Source organism: Geospiza fortis, unplaced genomic scaffold, assembly GCF_000277835.1.
Source record: "Geospiza fortis unplaced genomic scaffold, GeoFor_1.0 scaffold172, whole genome shotgun sequence".
Classification (NCBI taxonomy): Eukaryota; Metazoa; Chordata; class Aves; order Passeriformes; family Thraupidae; genus Geospiza; species Geospiza fortis.
In genome coordinates, this window is record NW_005054309.1 from 2381989 (window position 1) to 2388053 (window position 6065).

The following is a 6065-nucleotide window of genomic DNA, read 5'->3' on the forward strand; positions in this document are numbered from 1 at the left end:
CCAAGCATGGCATGGGGACCCAGCCAACAGCAGGGTGAACAGGATGGAGCCCCCACCCTGCAGCATCTGTCTCTCCACTTGACCCCTTCTATGTTATTGTCCAAGATTTACCCTGTGGGGGTTGAATGCAGGAAAGGCCTAAAGGCTTTGACACCTTCCCTTTATATCTAGGGCATGCCTGTGTTAAACATCTCCAGCTATTTTAAGGAGGAGAAGCCCCCTGCGGACACAGCCCTAGCTCCTGACACTCTCATAATCACCCAAACAAGGATCTGTGGTTTCAGCCCAGCTCTTCTTCCTCGAGGCTGCTGACACAAGGCATTCTCCCCACAGGACAGGCACTACTCCCCACACTTCCCACCCCAGGGGCCAAAACACTGCCCCTCTGGCACACTGCTCAGTGGGGATACAGTGGCATACCTGGTTCCTGGTGTGGGAACAGGTCCCTGCCTTCAAAACCTGGCTGTGATGGAAACCAGTGCCCTGTTACGTCATGGCAACACAACTCAAATCACGACCCACAGTGTGCTGAGCCCTCACAGTCATCTCTGACACAGCCGAAAGCTGGTCCCTCTATTAAAGCTTTTGACTTGCTTCTACTAAAGGGACTTTCCTAGAACAGCCCACAGAGACGAAATTGCTTTGACATCCTGTTCCATTTCACACACACCTCCTGGCTCTGCCCAAGCACCTTGCTGGTTATCAGTACCTGCCTGGAAACAAAAGCTCTTCCTACAGGATCTCCCCACAGCCTGGCCTCAGCAGGGAGTGGGGACAAGCTCTGTCCTGCACACAGTGTGACCTCATTGGGCTGGCAGGGTCAGACCCTGCCAATCCTCTTCACTCCAGCATACTGGTCATAGCTTCTCCGTGGGATGCGTGAAGGAAGCACACAAGGTGCAGCCTCAGTGGTAATTTCCCTGCTGTTTTTGCACAGCACAAAATTATTTCTGACTTGAGCTCCCACCCCTGGGTGAGCCGCCTCTGTGTGCACAGGAAGGTTTCCCGAAGTTCTTTCTCCTCCTCTTCATCTCTCACTATGTGTCAGCCTCCAGATTCCCCACTCTTCCAGCCAAGGGACAAAGTGCTCACATTGCCCATAAGGACTCTCCTTGGCCCACATCCATACTCTGGTGGCTCCATCCTGCCACCAGTCCCTGCGAGGGGCAGAAAGGGGCATTCAACCCCAGACCCCATGCAGGACTGCAGAAAGGAGCATCCCCTCAGCAGTGGGGATGCTGCGTCCATGGGCACTTCAAGATTTGCAGGACAAATGAACTGACATCTAAGCAACAGAGCAGAACCCTAAACACTTCTCACTGCTTGCTTCATATTGAGGCTTTTTCCCATTCTGAAGACTTCCCTCATTTTTTCCTGTGCTGAACACACCCAATTCTTTTCCATCAGTCATTCTTTCAGGAAATTTTTGCTCTTTCTTCCAGGTCATGAGGGTGAATTCAATTTCTAACCCCCCACCCAAACACCCTCTTTCAGTAGCATCTTGCTTTCATATGAGCCTGACTTCCCCAGAAAATCTCTGTTGGATGTGTCTGCTGCATGAGCTATTGATAACTGCTCATGGGATAGAGCTTCTTGAGAATCCATCCACCCACAGTGGCAGAATTTCCCATTTCCTCATTTGCTTATGAGAATGTCATGTAAGGCAGCACAAAGATAGCATCACTCCCGCTTTCCCTGTGGTACCCAGTCTGCCACCTTAATGAGGAGAAAGTGAGGATGGTTTGATACAAGATCCAGCTAAATCTGTGTTCTGAGCCTCAGCACTGCCCTGTCAGTGTTTGCCACTTGGTGGTAATTTGTTCCAGCAGTTTTCTGGGTACTGAGGCAGGTTGACTCATCTAGAATTTCTCGATCCTCTTTTTTCTGCTTCCATGAAGCAGATGGTGAATTGGACATTCACATCCTCCTGGGACACAGCTCCATGACAGCTCTTTGTGCCTCAGTCCCCCTCCAAACTTGATGCATTTGACAATGAATGGCTGTCACCCCTAGCCATGATGAAACCCACCCGCTCTAGGGACAAGCAGTGGCTACAGGTTCCCTTCCATGCTGGACTGTCTGCACAGCTGAACCCTTGGAGCAGAAGGGTCCATCTATCTAAGGGTGGATTTGAGGAAAGAAGGATCAGTTCCTCAGGAAATATGGCTATGCCCAAGCTTGACTGTAGACAGGGCACATTGTCCCATCATCCTGGACTTCTGGGATGGAGAGGGATGTTGAGCAATGGAGAGAGATTTAAGGGGGCAAATGGATGTGAAGATATGGGCAGGTATCACCCCACAAGGGTTTAGGCTCCTTGTTCTGTGATGGTCCTTCCAGGCATAAGGAGTGAACTCGACCCCCTCCAACAAGGCTCTGTGCCAGTGTCGTGGGCAGAGAGTTTGGCCTTGGGACAGAGGAGTAGGCAGGCACAGGGCTCCTGCCTGGCCCTCCAAGCCCCATGCACCAGGATCTGGACTGTCAGCTCCCTCACTGAGCAACACATCCCACCAACGGGAAGAAGAGAGAAGAGAAGAAACTCTGGAGGCCACTCAAAGCAAAACTAGAGAAAGCAGAATGAGAACGGGAGGAGGAAACACAGATACTCTGTAAGCTACAACAGCTCAGTGACAGGTGGGGTGAGACTCTCGGTGGGACAGGATGGAGGAGATGTTTTGGACCCAAATCCCTCAGGACACACCAGAGCTGTGCAGCCTGACCATGGTTAGGGGGCCCGGCAGCCTGTGCAGCAGCCACCCCTCCCACCACCAACCACAGCACCCACCAGCTCCCTCCAGCCTTTCTCTTCCAGGAACAGCAGTCACTTTCCCAGATAGTCAAGGACATGGCAATGCTCCCAAAGCACAGTTCCTGACAGACCCGTCCCACCCACAAGCCATCTCATTAACGCAGGGGACAAATAACCCCCACATCTGATGCATCACCTCCAGTCCAACCTCTCCTAATCAAAAACTTCTGAGACATCCCAGTGACCAGGACAGTGCTCACCGGAAACTGACCCTGCTGTCCTACAGCCTGACCACCCCTTCTCCCCTCAACACCTGCAATGCCCTGGTGCTCAGGATCAGTGATTTGCTGCTTCATGGCATGGCTCTCCTCAAAGGCACAGGTGCAAAGTGCAGGAGTGGATTTCCTTTCCATCTTCATCTGCCTGTCCAGTTTTCCCAAGACATGGTTTATGAGTTCAGGTTTCTTGAAGAGATGCTTGCTCACATGTTGTTTCCAACCACCTTTAATCAAGACTGAGGTGTATAAGGAGCCAGGCTGGCTCTCAAGCATCATGTAGGAGGTTTTTTCTTGCTTAGGTATAGCCCAGGTACGTTGCCACACATCCAGTTTCCTGCAGATGCTGACAGGGACCAGTCCCAGCTCTCTGAGGTCTCCCAGAGGGCTCTGGCCATTCCCCATCATCAAGACCCTAATGCAGGACCAGGCTGAGGCTCTCCAGAGGTCTCAGCAGGGGTGTGGTCTCAGAGGGCTGACGAAGCATTTTGGCACTGAGGTGGTGGCAGCCACTGCTCGGGGGAGCGCTGGGTGCCCGCGGTTGGAAGCCGCTGCTTTAACTGCCAGACCAGGCTGCACAGGAAATGCAGCAGCTGCAGCACACACAGCCTCCCCCTGGCTGCTCCTGGGTCCTAGCACAGCAGAAGCTGTGGCACAGGGATGGGGGCCTGAGGGGATGTGTGTCTGTGAGGAAGATGGGATTTGGTACAGTAGCTGTGCAAATCTGGGGGTGTGCACACAAATTTGTCTGGCGACTTGTTTGCACATCTGTGTGTTCATGAGCATTTGTGTGTGCTTGCACATGTGTGCACACTTGATTCCCCATTCCCAAGAAGGATACTGGGGTGTGGAGCCTGACACCCATCTCAGGGCACTGCTTGGTCTGGGGATGCTCAGGGAGCACAGCCAGTGCCATGCCAGGTGCAGGGGAGTATAGCTCATGTCTGTTAGGGCATCTTGTGCTCCAAGCAGGGATGGGAGATGGTGTCTGGCAGCCTGGAGCATCCCCAGCACTCAACCCATGCATCTTGAGGCCACAGCCTTCCTCCCTGCAATGGGCAGGACTGTAGCCAGGCTGATGGGGATTGGAGGGGCACAGGCACTGCAGCAGGCTGGATGCTCTCCCATCCCAAAAGGCAGTGGGAGATGCTTTTGCTACCCCTCCAACCCCACTGGATGGCTTGGGACCCTCTGCTCAGCTACAGACCACCATCCAACCAGAGAGGAAAGGACTCAGCCCCATCTGCACCTGGAGGAATCATAGCTGCAGCCAGGGAGTGCAGGAAGTGCTGAAGATCTGGCACCTCTGCTGCCTGAGAGGTAGGATGGAAAATATGAAGCAGGGTCCACCCTCTCAGCTATGTCAGTGTCGTGTCTGACGGGAAAGCAAAACGCAGAAGTGCTGACTGAGCTCCCGCTTTCCCGCTGCAGCTGCCTCCTGCCTCGTTTGCTGGGGCCTGCTGGCCACAGCAGGTCTCTGTCAGAGCTGCTGGGGCAAGGAGCAGGGCTGCTGCTGGCAAACAGCCCCAATGGGCTGAACCATGAACTGCCATGAGTTATGTGAGTTATGGGCAGTTATGGCACTGCCCGTGGAAGTTACTGGGAGCCTTCAGCAGCACAGGGGACCAAAGGGGATACCACATCCACTGTCTTACCCTGAAGAAAGGTGAAAGCTATCCCAAATGGATATTTATACCATCTAGTCCCCTCTGGAAGTTTCTCATGAACTTTCCAATCCCCACAGGGTACAAGATATGGTGCCTGGCTTGCCTCACCCATTCCACCAGCGCCCAAGTTGGCTCCCACAAGGCTGCACTGGTTTTACTGGGGGCTAAGGGAGGAAAAAACCTGCTGACAGTGCTGCCAAAGTGTAAGATGCAAGTGACTCTTCTCAGTTTTCACTGAGTTTCACACTCTCCTGGCAAGCCTCTGCTGCCTCCAAAGCCACTCCTTACTGGGGTTTCTTCTCTCTCAAGCAGCTGTCACTTCTTTCCGCTCTGGTTTCTGGCAGGCAGCACATCTCTTTCAAGAGAGAAAGTGGAAGTTTGAAGCCAAAAAACTGCACTGAGCACCACAGTATGAGCTTTGCCCTGGCTAATGGCAGCCAGACCCCTGGCACAGCAGGGATGCTCATCCCCATGGAGTGGGTGAGTGCCCCAAGACAAGCCTGATTAAGGGAGAGTGTTGCCTCTCAGCCATGCCTGGGTGACCAGCTCAGACAGGGGCAAGGAGAAAATGAGCATCCACCTCCCTAAATTCTTAAGAGCAGCTTTGTGGAAGAGCAGCTTGCATATGTCACGGAGAGGCCCAGGAACCACAACAGATGCTGCCACCTCCCAGCTCTGCCCTGCACTGCAAGAGCCGTTATTTGCCTGCCCACGCACTTGCCATCACGAGTCAACAAACTCCTGGATGTAAAACTCTTTATTCCCCCCCATGGCCATATCTGACTCCCACCTGGGGAGGGAGGGACACAGGGGTAGATATACCCCTCATGTAGAGGAGAAAAATGCCTGGAGACAGGCAGAAGACCAGCTGCCTGCTTCCCAGGGATTTCTGAATAGCAGTGCATACGGAAGCCTCTGCTCCGAGCAAGAAGCTTGCAAGAAGCCTTGAGCTCTCGTGAGCAGCATCTCACAGGATTCATTCCAGTTCTGACCTCCAGCACTTTCTTCAACAGTCATGCTTTGATAGCTGGCTCAGACCTAGGGCAGGGAAGCAGCACGGCCACTCCAGAGAGCACTGGGTGGAGGTAGAATACTGTAAGTCACCTTTGGGACAGACCTGTTGGCATCACTGCTCTGCCTCAGCCCATCCTCCCTGCCCTGAGTGAAGAGGCAGCACATGGAGCACAGCAGGGACCTTCCTCATCCTGTGGTACCCATCCCATGGCCACAACAACACTGTGGCTAGGACTGTTCAATATCAGCAGCAGCAGCAGCATCTCTGTTGCCTTAGTCCTGATACGCAGGATTTTCCCAGAGTGAGGGGCTGGGGCAGCCTGTTCATGCCCACACCCTGGGGTGGAGGGACACTGACCC